Here is a 6,777-nt window from a genome sequence, read left to right as displayed (position 1 = left end):
ACTAGACTTGATCGACCACATAGTCAAGTGTAAATAAAGAGTTAGCGAGCCAGGTTTAGAAATAAAGCAATATTAATTGTTTTGTAGATTATTATACAATTGCATACAACCAGGGACGGAACTAGGAAATTTTATGGGAGGGGGGCCAACCAAAATTTTTTTTTTTCAATTCTTTAGAATTTTTTTAGTAAAAAAAAATTATTTTGGTTGTTTTTTATGAAATAAAGACTACTGTAAGGGCAAAAAAAAAAAGAGTATTTGAAAGTAAGGGCCAAAAAATAGACATTTGAAAGTAAGGACCAAAAATAAAAATAATAATAAAAAAAACTTAATGGGTATGGCCCAAAAAAATTAAGAATATGGCCAAAAGTTTTTATTGAATATGGCCAAAAAATCTAAAAATATGACCAAATATTTTTTTGGAGGGACCCAAATGACTTAACTTAAAACTTTACTTTACTTTTTTTTTTTTTTTTTAAAAAAAAAACTTATAATTTTTTTTTTCCTTATTTTGGGGGGATCATGGCCTACCCCGGTCCACCCCCTCCCTCTCTGCATACAACTGAGGTGATATGACCCAAAAAAAATAAAAAATAAAAGTCAATAGTTAGATCAATAATAACTTTTAAAAATAAAATTAAAAATTAATTTTTACTGTCACGTCATCCTAATTATCTTTCAGCCTCATAAATAAACCGGGTCTTTTGGGGATTTCCCAATTGAGTAGTCAAGCAGTAACGTAATCAAACCAATCAGGTTGTTGCTTTGACATGTGACGCATATCTAGGGCTGTGGTCAAAAGCGCAGCCTCAAACGACAAAACCATGAAGGCGGCGAGAAGCATGCTTCTACATACTTGCTCTCCACGCATTTGACTCATTCCTCCATGTCTCTCAAGTCTAAATTATTATTTCTTCCTCTTCAACCCAACACGGACTCATTACCATCTCCCTTATCACTATAAAAGGAGCATCTTCTCATCCATTTGATATTCAACTTTCTTCTGCTAAACAAACCCACAAGCTTCTGCAGTACTATAGATCAACAACTTCTAAGCCAGCAAAGTTAACACAAGGGAACGCCATGGGTCTTTTCTCAGCTTTTTCCAGTTGGTTCGTGTGCTTCTCAGCGTCTCGGGTCTCCGATGATGTGGGAGAATGTTCTTCCGACAAACCCAAAAGCAAATCAAAATCAACCGGAGCTCCGGTTGTAATGTCCTACTTCCCAGTCAATTCATACCTCTCCCGCCTGTAGTTATAATATGTACGCTTGTTTCAGTCAATCGTGAGCTAAAGCGGTATCTACAGCCAGGGGCACGTTTGCCCGAGAAAAGTTACTCGAAATATTTACACGCCATACAAAGGGAGTGTCGGCTCTGGCTCCAAGTTTTCTTCCCAGTGGTCTTATAAGTACTATGTCGTTTGATGATTTTAGGGGTGGGTTGTGGGGTATCTGTATGCTTGTTTCATGGCACTCTGAATTATTTGTAGATATTAAATAATTATTGGGTAAAGTATATAGAGAGCCTCTTAACAGATTATTGCTTTCAAGGCCTTGTACGTAGTAGCACTCTAAATTCTACTGGAAGTTTGGCCACATCAAGAAAATTTATTTTCGACGTATTAATGAAAATGTGGGGCTCAGCTAATTCTTTTCGTGTATTCTTGTGGTTTCTACGGGATGAATGACATAATTAACTTATATGATGTCATGTGATGAACTTATATGATGTCATTTAATTTTTTTTTTTTATATGTAAATAATATGACAATATACGCATCATTAAATCTATGAAACTTAATGTTGACATGATCAGATGGCTCATCTCAATTTTACTTAAAATGGAGAAAGTCCTAGCTACACAAGCGGTGGCGATTAGTGGTTATTGCTGATCTAATTGTTAGTCGCATAGCTTTAAGCAGTTAGCAGTTTTGAATAACTGTAACCACATCACCTTGGGTGGTTAGCAATTGATGCCCAAACCACACCTTGGTACAATCTGTCAGGTAAAGTACTTTTGGGAATATTTTGGTGTTTTCTACCTCTTTTTAAGGCCCATTTTAGACGGTACTTTCGAGACTATTTTGAGCATGTTTCAATGTTTTGATCATATGAAATCTTATACCAAAATGATGTCGTTTTGTTATACTATATATTTTCATTGGTTAGTGGTTATTACTTGCATCCACCTACCTTGTCACTGCTAACTGCACTACCCTAAGTGGTTAGTGGGAAAAAGTCACCTCTAACTGCACTGCTTTAAGTGGTTAGTGATTAGTGGTGGTTAATAGTTACTAACCGTTAGTAACCGCTCATCTCGGTATTGTTCTAGAGGGTCCTATATATTCCAAAAAAAAAAAATTTGTTGTCATGAGATTAAATTTTGAGAATAACTTTTATAAGGACTTCGAAAAAATTAAGTTATTTGTGCCCTCCAATTAATCAGATACATATAGACACATCAACATAGAGAACCAAAATGGCTTAAGATGAAAACACAGATCTCATCCTATTCTCTCCATGATTCAACAAAACTTATCTCCGGCCGGCTTCTCCGATCCATTGACTGCTTCTTTTCTGGCAGCCGCTCGATCGACAAAAAAGAATATATATTCTCAGCAACCAAACAGCAAACAAATCAACTCCCTCCATTTGCCACTCAGTCTTCAAATACGTGTCCAAATTTCTCGATGTCATTCACTGAAGTGATCAACAAAGGATTGGTTCAATGTGCTTTTGCTGTTAACAGCTAGACTTAACCACACGGTCATAGACGACATAGTCTATGTTTAGAAATTTAGCAATTAAGAATTGAGAAGTCAATTTCATCATTACCGTTGGGAGACCGAAGCTACGTACGTAATCTCAATTTTACTTAAAATGGAGAAGGTCCTAGCTACACAAGCGGTGGTGATTAGTGGTTATTGCTGATCTAATCGCTAGTCGCACAGCCTTAGGCAATTAGCAGTTTTAAATAACTGTAACCGCATCACCTTGGGTGGTTAGTGATTAATGGTGGTTAGCAGATAATAACAGTTAGTAACCGCTCATCGGTATAGTTCTAGAGGGTCCTATATATTCCAAAAAAAAAAAGACGTTGTCATGAGAGTAAATTTTGAGAATAACTTTTATAAGAACTTTGAACAAACTAGGTCATTTGTGCTCTTCAATCAGATACATATTGACACATCAACATAGAGAACCAAAATGACTTGAGATGAAAACACTAGATGTCATCCTATTCTCTCCATGATTCAACAAAACTTATCTCCGGCTTCTCCATTGACCGCTTCTTTTCATGCAGCTCCTAGATTGACAAAAAAGAATATATATTCTCAGCAACCAAACAGCAAATAAATCACCTCCCTCCATTTGCCACTCGGTCTTCAAATACGTGTCCAAATTAATTTCTCGATCTCATTCACTGAAGTGATCAACAAAGGATTCGTTCAATGCATGTGGTTTTGCTGTTAACATCTAGACTTGGCCACATGGTCATAAACGACATAGTCTATGTTTAGAAATTTAGCAATTAAGAATTGCGAAGTCAATTTCATCATTAGCGTTGGGAGACCGAAGCTACGTAATCCCACCAATAAGGTTGTTGTTTTGACATGTCACGCGTATCTGGGGCTGTGGTCAAACCGCAGCCCTCAAATAATTAAATCAGGAAAGTGGCGAGAAGCATCATCGATCTAAACATGCTTACCACCTTCCTTACTCTCCACGCATTTTGACTCATAATTCCCCCATCTCTCTTAATTAGTCTAAATTATTATTTCTTTCTCCCCAACCCAATGGATGACTTTCTAGTTTCTACCATCTCCCTCATCACTATAAATAGAGCAGCTTATACTTGACTCACTCATTGCTCATCCATTTCAACTTTAAATTTCTCTTGCTAAACAAACCCACAAGCCTATCAACAACTTCTAATAAGCCAGCAACGTTAACACAAGGGAAACGCCATATATGGCTCTTTTCTCAGCTTTTTCCAGTTGGTTCGTGTGCTTCTCGGCGTCTCGGGTCTCCAATGATGTGGGAGAATGTTCTTCCGACAAACCCAAAAGCAAATCAAAATCAACCGGAGCTCCGGTTGTAATGTCCTACTTTCCGGTCAATTCATACCTCTCCCGCTTGTAGTTATATGCATGTATGCTTGCTTAATTCAATCGTGAGCTAAAGCGGTATCTACAGCAGTTGCATATATGCCCAAGAAAAGTTGCTGGAAATTGTCGAAGTTTTCTTCGGTGGTGGTCTTATATAAGTATGTGTAGTTTGATGATTTTAGGGTAGGGTTGAGGCCTTGGGGGAGGATATGTACGCTTGTTTCATGTGGATTCTGAATGCATGATTTGTAAAATAAATGTGAATATTGATCAGTTGATCAGTATCAATATCGGCTATAGTCTATAGAGAGAGAGCCTCTTAACAGATTATTGCTTTTCAAGGCTTGTACCACTCTAAATTCTACTCAAAGTTTGGCCACATCAATAAATTTTATTTTCAACGGAATGAAAATGTAGCTCATACTAAGTAACTCTCAAGCATAAAGACAAAACAACATTGCTAATGTGTCTGTAGACTGTTTTCAGAAAACGTGGCCGATGTTTGGCAAAACGTTCTTCTAATTCTCCTAAAAATGTTAACTTTATTTTTTCACGTTATCATACAATTTTCTTTACTTTTTTTTTTTTATTTACAAAAAAATTTAAAAATTATTTCTACTTTATATCACATCAATCAATTATTTCATATTTTTCCTTTTAAAACTATACAAATCTAGACGGTCCTATTCCAAAAAAATTGTGTCATGAGATTTTATTTTGAATATAACTTTTATAGGAATTTCGTACAAACTAGGTCATTTGTGCCTTTCAATAATATATAAACACATCAACATAGAGCAGCAAAAGGGCTTATTAAGATGAAAACTTCTCCTCGGCTCCTCCACTCACCAATTCTTTTCCGGCAGCCCCTCCTTCCGCATATGCTTTTTCGACTTCACCTCTACCAGCTGCTTTTCCCACTGGACCTCCTCCAGCAACTCGAGCTTCATTGGTTTCTTTTGCGGCATTGAGCTCAACTCAGCCTCCGGCTTAAGATCCAACCTCGGCTACTGCTCTAAGCCGTGAAATCAAGGGGACGCTTACATTGCAAGCTCCGGCACAAAGGCATTGATCTTTCCAAATAGGCTTGAGTACACAACCATTAGAAAGAAAACCATTGTTTTATTAAATTTTCAGTTATCCCAAAAGTTTAAACCGATAAAAAGAGGTAAATTTAATCATTTAATCAACACTTAACACTCTTTTTCACGTGTGAACTCAAACTTTCTTTTAATAGGTGATGGTTAAGACATGAAATATTTAATTGAAATAAAAATAAATGATTAAGTCAAGATTCGATCCTAAGACTTTTAATTCTAATACTATGTTAAATTACCAAATATCTTAACAAATCATTTTCTAGTGGAAGGCATTGAGAAATTTTCACTATAGGAAAATCGTTGATTTGCATAGTTTTTTAAAGGACGTGAACAATGCCAAAAACAATGTGAATTGACTCATGTTGTTTTGTCGAGAGATAAATTTCTCATCCTTTAACAGTAAAAGAAACGTTAGTTTTCTTCGTTTCCTATTATAGGATGCGAAATAATTCACCGACTTTTTCTATTTGGCTCTCTTTCTTTCGGCATAAAATGATTTCGTGTAAATCATTTTTAAAAAAAATGTTTTTCGCTAAAAATATTTTTAGCTTTTGGCGCATACAAAAATTTAGGGGTGCAAAGGCGGTTACGGTTAGCGGTTAGTGGCAATAACCGCTAACCGTAACCGCCCTAGCGGTTAGTGGCCGGTTAGCGGTTAGTGAAATAGATAACCGCCCGCTAACCGCTTTTTTAAAATTGAGCTTTTTTTTTGGGCTTTTTGGGCTTTTTTTTTACCCTCTTTTTTTTTTCTTGTATTTTTAATATCTTCTTGGGCCCAATTGCTATAAATATTAAAATTAATTGTTATTGGATCATATGATTAAGTGTTAATCTTATAAACTTACAAACAAACAAAAATACTTCAATTGTAGTTATAAGTAACACATTGTTTAATCCAATGTCAATTAGTTAATTTGATATTATATGAATCACATTGTCATTGTCATTGTACATGAATAATTGATTAAGTATTGGAATTGTAATTGGATCATATAGTTAAATATTTATCTTATACATTTATATTATTCAATATGCATATAATATAACTATAAGCAATTATATATATATATATATATATATATATATATATATATATATATATATATATATATATATATAATTCAAAATTGTTAATTTTCTTCTTTTTTTTTTTCTTTCAAAAAATGGTTAAATTTCTTTTTCTAAAAAATGTTCAAAAAATACATTAATACTTCAATTGTGATTATAAGTAACACATTGTTGAATCTAATGTCAATTACTTAATTTGATATTATATAATCATATAGTCTCATTAAATTATATCATATGATTCATATGATTAATTATTTAAATTCTTATCATATTTACTTATAATCTTTTTTCTTTGAATTGAACTTAATATCTAGTGGTAAATGGTAATGTTCAAACTCCTAAATCCTAAATTCCTAAAGTATCTAATAATGCTTTAATTAAATTGTAGACTTGTAGTTATAAGTAACATATTGTTTAATTCAATTGAATCAATTGTGATTATCATTGTACATAAATCATATGATTAACTTGTAGACTTATGACTTATGAGTTATGTC

Source organism: Corylus avellana, chromosome 8 (genome assembly GCF_965113065.1).
Source record: "Corylus avellana chromosome 8, dhCorAvel1.hap1.2, whole genome shotgun sequence".
NCBI lineage: Eukaryota > Viridiplantae > Streptophyta > Magnoliopsida > Fagales > Betulaceae > Corylus > Corylus avellana.
The sequence above is the reverse complement of the archived record's forward strand: the minus strand, read 5'-3'. Positions refer to the sequence as shown.